The sequence below is a fragment of the Rutidosis leptorrhynchoides genome, chromosome 4 (genome assembly GCF_046630445.1).
Source record: "Rutidosis leptorrhynchoides isolate AG116_Rl617_1_P2 chromosome 4, CSIRO_AGI_Rlap_v1, whole genome shotgun sequence".
Lineage (NCBI taxonomy): Eukaryota > Viridiplantae > Streptophyta > Magnoliopsida > Asterales > Asteraceae > Rutidosis > Rutidosis leptorrhynchoides.
This window is the reverse complement of record NC_092336.1, coordinates 209,695,115-209,709,742: the sequence shown is the minus strand read 5'-3', so window position 1 is coordinate 209,709,742 and position 14,628 is coordinate 209,695,115.

Genomic DNA, 14,628 nt, shown 5'->3' with positions numbered 1-14,628 from the left:
CTAGTAGTAATATTAGTAATCCAAATAATGAAAAATAATAATTTTAAGGGTAAAATAATAATGACAAAATGATAATTTTACTAATAATGATTCTTTTAATTAATAATATAGTTATAACAATAATAATGATACTAGTAGTAAATAATAATTTTAATAATCATATAGTTGTAAAAATAATATTTTTTAATAATAATAATACTAATAATGATAATGATAATATTATAATACTTTATGTTAATAATAATAATAATAATTTTTAATGATAATGATAATAATAATAAAGTTAATAATAAGAAGGCATACCCTTAAAATCTTTTCTAAAAAGAGTTGCCCATGCCAGGACTCGAACTTGTGACCTCACGCTTAACCCACAACACCCCTCACCAATGCTCAATCTCTGTATTTCTGTTATATTTTAACTTCATATATATTTATAAGGTGGTTATCTGCTTCCATTTCCTTCCCAATTCAACTCGTTCTCAAAACCCTTTACTAATAGTTTGATTTTGGCCAGGTTTAATTCGGCCCAGATGTGAAAAATAATCACGGCCCACATTAGTTTTTTTTAAAAAAAAATATATATAGTGGCCTGGGTTCGACCCCAGGACCTCTAGAAAATCACAAATACCCAGAACCGTTTCCCCACTTCATTCTTTCTGTTTTAATTATGGATTTTAAGCTTTTTATCCAGTATATGCCTGCGTTCCTAATTCCACCATCATCGTTTAATATTTCCTAGAACCCTTCCTCATTTCAAGTGTGTAGTGGGCTTCGGCCCAACTGATAACATATGTAACTAGGCCCGATTTAAATGTCCAAATTAATAATTAATTTGATTGATCATGGAGTAAAAATGGAATTCGCTGGACAATTTATAAACCACAAACACATCCTTTTCTTCTTTTCTTTTACAGCTCATCATCCATTATCATAGATAGATATACCGTTCCATTCATATGGTTGTCCCCATCACTTTAATTATTATTTATCAACTCCAGTTTGTCTCGTACGTACCCATCATTTTTGATTTTTAAACACAAGTAAACACACAGCAGCAGGAGTAGAAAACGGGAACAAAATAGAAAACCTTGCAACAAGTATACGGTGGTTTTCAGGCTATCTTTCAGTCGGAACAGGAAGTATTCGAACAACAGAAAAGGTAGTGGGTTTATAGGGTGGTGAGTAGGAACGAATAGCATAAGATAGTAGATGGTTTCGTGATTCAGATAGAAACAGAAAACAAAAGATAGCGAGCAGTAGCAGGTGTAGTACAAATGGGTTTCGTTTAGAATTATTTACTCGAATGGTTTGATTGGGTTTTGGGTTTGTTATTGAAACAGATGACATAGCTATAGGTGGTTCTTGGGTGGTATTGGTGGTTCGGTGATTATTGTCCCTCAACGGAAACATTCTAGGCAGTAATATCAGCGTATCATATGGTTTAAGTGATGGTGATCAAGGTTGAGGGTGTTTGAATAGAAAAAGAAGACCGTATCAAAACTGGTGATATGGGTTTGTTGGCGATGGACAAAAACAGGATAAATTGTTGATGGTCTTCGATGGTGAATTGGGTTTGATGATTGCAAATAGTGATGGCTGGGTGTGGTTTCAACGGAGGTGGTTAGTGGTGTCGTGATGATGGGTGAAGAGGTAGGGTGGTGGAAGGTCATGATAGTGATGAACGATGGTTGTTGATTCATGAGTAGAGTAAGGATGATGGTGTTGGTGATTAAACAAGGAAATGGGTGTTCAAAATATATCTCTTAATCCCTCCATATGTATATGTATAACTATGTATATAAATAAGGAGCCTAATAGGTTGTCGAATGATTATAGCATAAATCAAGGGATGATGAGTTGATTTATATGGGTGATAGGATAGATGGATTCACGAGTGCACAGAAAAACAGAAGAAAACAATTAACTCAATGGAATGTGAATACGTGTTTTTACTTATATTTACCTATTAAAATAATAATATTAATAATAATAATTATATTAATAATAATTACAAATAATAAAAATAAATAAAAAAAAAAACAATAAATGATTTTAGTAATAATATTAATATTAATATAACAACTTATACGTATTCGATTTTATATGTATATATACATTATATTAGAAATAATGATATTAAAATAAATCAACTTGATCAATTTCAATCATAGTATTAATAATATGTAATTCATATATATATTTACTATAATAACATCCCATTTATTTTGTATGTTTTTCTACACATTTAATTTGATAGTATTATACTATTTTAATTTAATATATACACTTATCCTTTTTATTATATTTACATGTACATATTTATTTATTTACAACAATTGTTCGTGAATCGTCAGGCATGGTCAAAAGGTAATTGATTACCTAAATATAGATTTCAAACTTTCTAGACTCAACATTAGGGTTTATGCTTATCGTGTCGGAAACATATGGAGATTAGAGTTTAAATTTGGTCGGAAATTTCCGGGTCGTTACAGTACCCACCTGTTAAAGAAATTTCGTCCCCGAAATTTGGTAGAGGTTGTCATGAATAACAATAGGAATGTTTTCATGACGAATATGAGATAATAATGGAGTTTTATCATTATTAGAAGAGTTAGATAAAACGATTTGATCATGTGAAGCGTACGAGTGAAGCTATCACAAAAGAGTGAAATAAATAAATATGAAATCATTTTAACCGATGACGTGGTTAGGATTGATTTTTGGGATTTAAGGAATTTAAAGAAAATCTTTCGTAATAAGATTTGATTCTTCGGCGATCAGGATCTTCTTTGATTTAATGCGGCAATCTGTTTCGATTTCTCTTGTCGAATATTTCACTATAAATCCATTTGCTTCATTTCTTTACAACACATACCTCCTATTCTTTTTCCTCGATTCATACTCTTAGAGTATTCGTCCTTGATATCCTTCTAACTTTCATATCTATCGCTCTTCTTTTTCATCTTCTACCAGAAGAATCTATTTACTTCTACTATCCTCTTGTGTTTATAGTGTTTCTAGTTCTCCCGTGTCTCTATATCGCTATCTGTATCGATATACACGGTTTGTAATTTCGGGATTGTTATTGGCCTTTGTATTCTTCATTATTTTTCAGAGCCTCGTGCTTTTGTTTTCTCTTCCCGACTTCGAGTCAAGCGAGTAATGGTCCAAAATTCACACATATGGATTTTGGAATGAACATTGTTAATGTAATGGCACGATATTGATTCGTTAAATTACCAGAATACCCTGGAAAAGACTGAGTCATCAAGAAAATATTTTCTTGATTTGTTTAGAGATTAGATAGAAGGTAAGAGCCGTGTAACATGGCACATGCTGATGGTACTGTGAATCATCACATTCCATTAGGAACTTAACATGACTTACTGTAATATAATGAAGTTGATCAAGTTTCATTATATTATACTAATTCATGCATCAGTTCCCAACACTACTTCAATGCATTCATATTTTAAACTCGAAGGGTTCAAAATTTAGAAACTAACACAGTTTCTGTTATATTGTAACGCAGATATTGCAGAGAGAGGATCTCAGATAAGAATAGTTGCGAAAATATCTCCAGAAATATGAAGAACATGTATAACGGAAGATATGAAGATATCTTATAATATCTAAGATAAGATAATGATGAAGAATATCATCCGAAAAGGTTTAGAATATCGAGTAGGGTTCTTACTAACGGTTTCAGCAGGTTCTGAATCGTTTGGATTATGTGAAAGCAGATTCAGTTCTTGTGATTTATCCACACCTTCCTTCATACTTTGCTCAATCCGTTTTCCAGTTCTAAATCTCCTCTTTTTCTGAGCTTTACCAACACATGATACTTTATCGTCATCTTTTGACTGCTAAATTCATTCACAGTTTTTGCTGCTTCATTAGCATTTTAAGAACTACTTCATAGTTCAGGGTATTTTCAGAAACTTCACATTCGGAGTATGAATCTCTTAGGAATAAATATTATAGATATAACTGGGGAAATGTTACGAGATTTTCAAAATTCTAATTGCGGATTCTGCCGAAGAGATAACGAGCTGCTGGTATATTTGCTGATGATATCGGGGATATAAAAGGTTCTCCAGTAACGACGGTGAAAGGACAACGTATTTATATCGAGATGATAGTAAGACTAGTTTTACTGAGAAGTCGAAGTGGAGCTGTGACAAAATTGGCTACTTGAAAAGGAATCGTAGGGTTGCTTTTACTAATGGATGATAAGGAATTTTGACGCGGATACGTTTTAACTATAACTTCGGTTTTTGAAAGTTTTTCAGGTGCATAACTGTATGCATGAATCTCTCTTCCATAAACGAGGTGTGGCTGGTTCAATTTCTCAATCGAGGTGTTCTCAAGAATCATGAAAGATTTGAACGCGAATTGTAATTGTCAAGATATGAATGAGGTTTAAGATAGAATCAAGTGGCAAACTTGAAGATTAGTTTAGTTTCATATGTTATAATCAATATTTTAACTCATTTTACTTGTCCATAGTTAGCAGTCTATTGTCTGATTGTCCAATGGTTCAATAGATTCATGTATAAATTAGATATATATAATATTCGAATTACTTAATACGTATCGTGACCCGTGTACCGGTCTCGGTGTCGATCACAACTCAAAGTATATATATATTTTGGAATCAACTCCGACCCTGTATAGCCAACTCCCACCTTCACATATAGAGTGTCTACGGTTGTTCCGAAATATATATATAGATGGGTCGATATGATAAGTCGAAACCTTGCATACGTGTCCCGTTATTTAAAGTGCGTAAAATAAATAAATATATATCATGACCCATGCACCGTGTTGTCTCAAAATTAATCCGACGTATTGCGTACATGTGTCCCGACTTAAAAATGCATAAAAGTAAATAACAGAAATTAAATGACGATAAATAAAATTGCGAGAATGTAAATTGCGATAAATTAAATGTTAATCAGTTAGCTGGGAACATTTAGCCGGAACAGTTAGCGTGAAATCTTATCACAATTTCAATTAATTAAATCGTTTGTTTCTAACACTTTTTATTTTATTTTTTTTTTCCATTGTTTTTCTTCGTTATGCCACTTGTTGAATTCGGATAGGTAAAAATCCAAATATGAAATTTGAATGAAAATGGTTATTCTATAGTGAACAGATACGTATATCGGTAGTTGTAAGTATGATAGTAAATGATCGTTGAATCAGATTCGAAGAATGTACAGTGTAACTTATTAATGTGAATTCTAAATATTCCTCGGGTACTACCCACCCGTTAAAATATTTTCATCATTAACAGTTTGTACGAAAAAAAATTTTTAATTACGATCTTTATGAAAATATACTTGCATATATATTTTCTTCAGATGTAATTATGGATTTAATGAGTCAATAAGATATTAAACTCATTTGATTTATCGTTAATACTGGATTACATGATCTCTAAAACATTAGAGATTTTATAATCACCATGTCGAACGAAGGTATATGAGGTAGAACGTTACGTAAAGCGAAGGTAATCGATGTAGGACGATATATAGAACGAAGATTTTGCTTGAAGTACAGATGATGATATTGAGGCATATGATGTTGATATCCGAGGTACAGATCGTGACGTTAAGATTTATGACGTGATGGTGGTTGGTGTGATAAGAGTATTGTCGGCGTTGATGATGGTGGTACCGTTTATGCTGCTGGTGCTGCTGCTGGTGTTTGTAACCTCCGCACCAGATTTTCCAAAGCCATTACTCGAGCACGTAGTTCGTTAACTTCTTATGTTATGTCGAGATGATTGACGATTGAAACAAGCGGGTGAGTAAGATTCGAATATAGGATAATATATAATCGTGACGAAATACTCTAACAATGAGAGGGTAAATGGTTTCTCGAACAGGTTCGCCGGCAAGTGCTTTCAGGTTCATCGCCAAAAGGGCAATTTGAGAAGGATCTTTGATGTGAAATGATTTTCGAATATAGAATGATATTCCGACTTCATAGAATATCTATAATACTAAAGATTTCGTAGCCTACCGAGGAACTTACGGAATATGACAAGCAAGTCTACAGATGCGCTAAGATATGAAATTTTTTTTTTCTATACACTATCGATGCACTAAATGCAGTAAGACGTGTCTAGACTAAAGAATGATAAGCAGGCAATTCCCTAAGGATGATAAGCAGATGGTTTCCGACTAGAAATGATAAGCAAAACCTTTTGACAGGTAGACACGGTCAAAGTCCAGACTCACTAATGTATCCTAACAACTACCAGTTAGACACACTAATACAAGGCCTGGTTCGCTAAGACCAACGCTCTGATACCAACTGTGATATCCGCGACTAATCCTCCCGGACGGAATCTTCAACAGTTGTCCCATTGCGATGATCGACTCCAAGTAAGGTCCTTAATATGAGCTATTGCACAGCGGAAGACTTAATTCGTACCTGAGAATAACATGCTTTAAAACGTCAACATAAAGTTGGTGAGATATATAGGTTTGATGCTAGCAGCGTTATAACTATGGACCACAAGATTTCATATATAAAAATATAATACACTCGCAAGTGTATAAAATCATTCTGCTTATGTTGAGGCCTCAGTAACCAACCTTAACAATAATATAATAAGTCATCTTCGCAAAGATGGATATGTACACTCGCAAGTGTATAAATAATCCTCGAAGTACTAAACATCCGCCCACTAGTTCTTATGTCTAGTGCAGCCTACTGGATGGGGGTGTTAAACCCGATAGATCTATCTTTAGGATTCGCGTTTACATGCTATAATAACATATAACTAAATTACCTAGCACATCAATCCGCAGAATATCATTTTTAATCACTTGTGTCCATAACGTAAATCATTTATAAAAACAGCGCATGTATTCTCAGCCCAAAAATAATTAGAGTTTAAAAGGGGACTATATACTCACCTAATGTATTTTGTAGTAAAAATACATATAACATCATTTAACATGTGCAAAGTTGGCCTTGGATTCACGAACCTATATCATTTATATATATTAACATTTATACTTGTAATCAAACAAACTTATATTATTTTTATATTAATAACTTTTATGTTTTATAAGTTCATTTTAAATAAATAAACATATTAATTTTGTTATGTTATATTTATATTTTATATAAATAATATTTGTTACAATGATAATAATATACTGCTAGTAGTAATATTAGTAATCCAAATAATGAAAAATAATAATTTTAAGGGTAAAATAATAATGACAAAATGATAATTTTACTAATAATGATTCTTTTAATTAATAATATAGTTATAACAATAATAATGATACTAGTAGTAAATAATAATTTTAATAATCATATAGTTGTAAAAATAATATTTTTTAATAATAATAATACTAATAATGATAATGATAATATTATAATACTTTATGTTAATAATAATAATAATAATTTTTAATGATAATGATAATAATAATAAAGTTAATAATAAGAAGGCATACCCTTAAAATCTTTTCTAAAAAGAGTTGCCCATGCCAGGACTCGAACTTGTGACCTCACGCTTAACCCACAACACCCCTCACCAATGCTCAATCTCTATATTTCTGTTATATTTTAACTTCATATATATTTATAAGGTGGTTATCTGCTTCCATTTCCTTCCCAATTCAACTCGTTCTCAAAACCCTTTACTAATAGTTTGATTTTGGCCAGGTTTAATTCGGCCCAGATGTGAAAAATAATCACGGCCCACATCAGTTTTTTTAAAAAAAAAATATATAGTGGCCTGGGTTCGACCCCAGGACCTCTAGAAAATCACAAATACCCAGAACCGTTTCCCCACTTCATTCTTTCTGTTTTAATTATGGATTTTAAGCTTTTTATCCAGTATATGCCTGCGTTCCTAATTCCACCATCATCGTTTAATATTTCCTAGAACCCTTCCTCATTTCAAGTGTGTAGTGGGCTTCGGCCCAACTGATAACATATGTAACTAGGCCCGATTTAAATGTCCAAATTGCTAATTAATTTGATTGATCATGGAGTAAAAATGGAATTCGCTGGACAATTTATAAACCACAAACACATCCTTTTCTTCTTTTCTTTTACAGCTCATCATCCATTATCATAGATAGATATACCGTTCCATTCATATGGTTGTCCCCATCACTTTAATTATTATTTATCAACTCCAGTTTGTCTCGTACGTACCCATCATTTTTGATTTTTAAACACAAGTAAACACACAGCAGCAGGAGTAGAAAACGGGAACAAAATAGAAAACCTTGCAACAAGTATACGGTGGTTTTCAGGCTGTCTTTCAGTCGGAACAGGAAGTATTCGAACAACAGAAAAGGAAGTGGGTTTATAGGGTGGTGAGTAGGAACGAATAGCATAAGATAGTAGATGGTTTCGTGATTCAGATAGAAACAGAAAACAAAAGATAGCGAGCAGTAGCAGGTGTAGTACAAATGGGTTTCGTTTAGAATTATTAATCGAATGGTTTGATTGGGTTTTGGGTTTGTTATTGAAACAGATGACATAGCTATAGGTGGTTCTTGGGTGGTATTGGTGGTTCGGTGATTATTGTCCCTCAACAGAAACATTCTAGGCAGTAATATCAGCGTATCATATGGTTTAAGTGATGGTGATCAAGGTTGAGGGTGTTTGAATAGAAAAAGAAGACCGTAGCAAAACTGGTGATATGGGTTTGTTGGCGATGGACAAAAACAGGATAAATTGTTGATGGTCTTCGATGGTGAATTGGGTTTGATGATTGCAAATAGTGATGGCTGGGTGTGGTTTCAACGGAGGTGGTTAGTGGTGTCGTGATGATGGGTGAAGAGGTAGGGTGGTGGAAGGTCATGATAGTGATGAACGATGGTTGTTGATTCATGAGTAGAGTAAGGATGATGGTGTTGGTGATTAAACAAGGAAATGGGTGTTCAAAATATATCTCTTAATCCCTCCATATGTATATGTATAACTATGTATATAAATAAGGAGCCTAATAGGTTGTCGAATGATTATAGCATAAATCAAGGGATGATGAGTTGATTTATATGGGTGATAGGATAGATGGATTCACGAGTGCACATAAAAACAGAAGAAAACAATTAACTCAATGGAATGTGAATACGTGTTTTTACTTATATTTACCTATTAAAATAATAATATTAATAATAATAATTATATTAATAATAATAACAAATAATAAAAATAAATAAAAAAAACAATAAATGATTTTATTAATAATATTAATATTAATATAACAACTTATACGTATTCGATTTTATATATATATATACATTATATTAGAAATAATGATATTAAAATAAATCAACTTGATCAATTTCAATCATAGTATTAATAATATGTAATTCATATATATATTTACTATAATAACATCCCATTTATTTTGTATGTTTTTCTACACATTTAATTTGATAGTATTATACTATTTTAATTTAATATATACACTTATCCTTTTTATTATATTTACATGTACATATTTATTTATTTACAACAATTGTTCGTGAATCGTCAGGCATGGTCAAAAGGTAATTGATTACCTAAATATATATTTCAAACTTTCTAGACTCAACATTAGGGTTTATGCTTATCGTGTCGGAAACATATGGAGATTAGAGTTTAAATTTGGTCGGAAATTTCCGGGTCGTTACACATGTGAGTTGGTGGTGACCTTTATGAAGTAAGTTTGAATGGAGCTTTCCATGTAGTCTTGACTGAAGATAGCAAAACTATGTTTTGTCGTTATGTGAGGAGTATTATTAGCCTGGAAGTACTGTTACAGAATTTGAATAGCTAGGTAGGACCTGTAGAGTTGATTCGAGAAGTTGTTGATTTTTTTGAATTGATGTGACTCATTAGATGTCAGTATAGGAGATGTTCGTTTAGTGACTATCTTGGAAGTAGAGAAGACCTTAACAGGAATAGGGATTCAGTTCAAGCTGAATTATGATGAATCTTGACTAGGTCAGGAGACGTGATTAGAACAGTGATCATATTACTGTTAAGGTAGAATCATTAATCTGGTAGTTCGATAGTGACTGTTGTGAATATTTATGTCTTTTGATGATTTGAATGTAAGGTTGAGGTCGGACGATAATAGTATGTGCAAATAAGACGATGTAAGTAGGTATAGTTTATTGGATGTTGGATCAGATTTACAAATGCAGTTTCTAATGAGGACTTAGTAGAATTAAGATCGAACTAGAACCGAGTTAGGTGTTTAATTTCAAGGCTTTTTGCAGTTTTGATAGTCTTAGATTGTAAAATCTATTGGTTTGGGATATAGCGAAGATTTATAACTACCAGTGACTTGAGAAAATAGACTGTGTTGAATTGATGAACTCGATTAAGATCTTGTTCCGAAATACTCAAAATAAAAGTGTGATTTAGAATGATGTATTACGTCTGGCCAACGAAAATACATTGTAGTAAATGATACAGTAGTTTCGAGAGTCGAAAGAGATGTAACAAGTGTTAGATCGGATGTTGTTTGACGATTAATGCGATTTTCGATGATTGTTGACCGAGAGTTGACTTTTCCGACATAGTAATGCTAGTTGAACAAAATCTGGACCTAGGCTATTGATGATCGAATAAGCTTTAGTTGTGAGTTCTGATGAAGTTCTAAGCAAAATAAAGACGATGCAGAGATAGTTTTAGCGGTGTCAAATGTGTATTGATGTCATTTGACGGACTAAATTGTTAGATGGATGTTTATTGTTTGTGTTAGTGGATATCGTTGACTTGAAATCCATGTTCGAATGATTAATGTTGGTTTAATATTACATTTTAAGTGTTTCTTTTAATGATTATATGAATAGAGCCATGCTTTAAGTGATGAATTTCGGGCAAGTATCGACCTAGATGAGTGATTTATGACGAAACTCTTAAATAATGAGTTTGAACTAGGTATTTTGTTAGGACCCTGAAGTTGTATAGTGTTAATGTGAAATAAGCTTAAATGATGGTTCCTTAGAAGAGGGCTATATAAGGAACCTAAGTAGTCCTAATTAGATAGCCATTGCATTGTAATTGAGTTCTAGAAGTTGTGGAATGTAAATCTTGTTGATTCTCTCTCATACCAAGTCTCCTTCACACTTATTGTATCTCATTCTAACTTGTCTTTTCTTCTAATCTCAACATGATCTGACCTATCATTTGGTATCAGAGCTTCCAGGGAGTGATATTACATCACTAGATCGATCCAGAGATTGAAGATTACAGAATCTGAGCACTCTCGATATATTGAATCAGATTCGGTATAATCGAATTTGATAATCTGACATTCAGATTCTTGTGATAAGTTCAGCGAAGGTGTATTATGTGACGACCCGGAAATTTCCGACCAAATTTAAACTTAATTTTTATATGATTTTGACACGATGAGCAAAGTCGGTAATGTTGAGAAACAAAGTTTGTAAACTATATTCATAATATCATTTGACCTTTGACTATTCTCAACGATTCACGAACAATTATATTTAACTTGATGTGCATATATAATTATATGTATGTAAATATTAATTGAAAACTTTTTAAATATTAAATATATGTTATACATTAATAAATATTACATAATAAATAATATGTGATATTAATATATTAAATTTAATTACAAATTAAGATGTAGTTATTGTTGTAATATTATTATTACTTTCATTAGTAATAGTAATAATATTATTATTATTTGTAAAATTATGATTATCAAAATAAAGATTTTATATGTAAATATTATTATAAGAATAATTAAAAGTATAATTTAGTTATAATTTAAATGTCATTAGTTATTATTATTACTAAAAATTTCATTGTTTATGTTGTTATTAATAATTGTCATTATCTTTATATATCCTATTTATCATAAGTAACATTATAAAAACTATCATTTATATTGTTATTACTAATATTAACATTATTATAATTATGATTTTAATTACTAATATGATCATTATCATTTTTATAATTATTATTATAATTATCATTATTTAAATTAGTATTATTGATTTTATTACCAATATTATAAAATCTTATTTTTATTTATGTAACTATTATCAATATTAATATTATTATTAATATATGTATATATACAAAATATAATCAGATACATATACTCGTACAAAATGCTGAGATATATACAAATACATACAACTGTATACATATATACATATAATACGATTATATACCAATACATATACAGCTTGTTATATAAAAAAATGGAATACAGTTATATACACATACATAAACAGATAATACGTATTCTGTTATGAGTCCCAATCACCTTTAAATTATTTATATGATGCTAAAGATTTCGAATCGTACGAATTGAAATATAGAATCATACTCGTTCTTATTTTCTTCAGTTTTTGTTTCAGTTGGTACAAATTATCGAACCACTTCAACTACAAAACAAATCATAATTGGTACAATTTAGCCGTAACATTAATATTTAAACTCTATATAATCACCAACTAATACAATAAGGAGAAATACAGAAAAACATATCCCATCACTATCCTAGTCTTCCTTTTCTCTTCCTCCTTTCTTTCTTTTTGCCCGACACCACGACACCACGACACCAACCCATTAATTTGTTGTTGTTAACCACCAATGAACCAGGTTACTACTACTTGTCTCTGAGTTGGGAACCGGAGATAAACAACCATCGAAAAACCCACCCATCATCACCTCCGGCAAACTACCACACGTTGTTGTTGCTGCTAAATTTTACAGCCTAAACAGCTAGAAAATGAGCAGCTCCTGCTGCTATATACATACACGTTTCATTCAGACCCCAACCTCCTATTCTTTTGCTGTTCCCATCGAAGTAAAGCACTACTAAACTATTTGCTTATAATGACTTTTATAATTGAGATCAAAGGACCCATTGGAGATAGTGGCAGACAAAAGTGGGATGTATTATTGCAATCATACAAGTATTATATTTGTGTGGTCAACGTGATTTAGCAGCAAACACAAAATAGCTCACATTCCCTGGTCCCCGCTCCATTTTTTTTGTTTGCTTTTCTTTTCTAACGTGACCATCACCAACTCTCACAAATAAAGTAATCAACTTTCTCCTTTTACTTCTTTGGATTCTTTTTGCTTTTGTTATGTGTCAAACAACAAGACATTTAAACAACCCACTTTATACTATAGATTAAATAACTCTCCTTGGATCGGTGATGTTGTGAGCTGAGATTTGGCTTAGGTGTTATGACTAAGACGTTCGTAATTGGGAATTAAATATAGTCGAGTGGGTATATAATATGAGCAAAGGATTGATGGCTGACAACACTTTTATGGTTGATACTTTAAGAATTAAAGAATGATGCGATATAGTCAAAAGGGGCATGATGTTAGTGATGGTGTTTAGAGTAATGGAAGATGACGTGAGAAAGGACTTCTATTCGATCAAGGTTGTTACATTCTGCTTTCTGTTTTCGCTTCCTGTTCGTAGATTCAGCAAAAAGAAAACCGAAACCCTATATTTTTTTTCGACTGCTATATCGTGAACCTATCTAGGCACCGAACCCTTATTACGTCTTGGATCAATTAAATCACTAGTGGGCTGTTATGTTGTGTTGTTGGGCTAACAAGTTCCCGATTGGGCCAATATAATACGGATTACATATATTGAATACCGAATATGAATCATAAAAGCTGAAACGGTTTAATGGTTGGGTGGTGTGTTGGTTAATGGAAAGGTCGCGGGTTCGAGTTCCGGCTCTGGCGGATTATTTCTTTTTTTTTCTAGCCTTCAAAGGTAGTTTTCATAATTATTATTATTATTATTATTATTATTATTATTATTATTATTATTATTATTATTATTATTATTATTATTATTATTATTATTATTATTATTAATGATTGTTATGTTAATATTAATACCATGAATATTATTATTATTATTATTATTATTATTATTATTATTATTATTATTATTAATCCAAGTATTAAGTAACATTTATTAATATTATTATAATTATGATTATAATCATAATTAAAATTATTATTAAGTGTTAAGTATTATTATCTTTATTATTATTAATAAAATCATCATTTTATAGTTATTATTATTAGTACTCGTTATTATTAAAATTAATATTTTTATTAAAAAGTATCATTTTTTTAAAGTTATCATTTTTATCATTTATATTAAAAGTATCATTTTTAACTCTATTATCATTATTATTATTACTTATTATTACTAATATTATTTTAGTATTATTATAATTTTAACAAACAAACGATATATATATATATATATATATATATATATATATATATATATAAAGATATATTTAATACATATAACATAACAAAATTTATATTTTTTAGTTATTTTAAATGTACAAAATGAATATATTTAATGAAACAATGAAAAACATATAAGTTAATAACATAAAAATTATATCATTAATAATACTATATATATTTATTCGATTACAATTACGTGTGTTAATATATATACAAATGATATAGGTTCGTGAATCCGAGGCCAACCCTGCATTGTTCAATATAGTCATATGTATTTTTACTACAAAATACATTAGGTGAGTTTCATTTGCTCCCTTTTTAAATGCTTTTGCAATATATATTTTTGGGACTGAG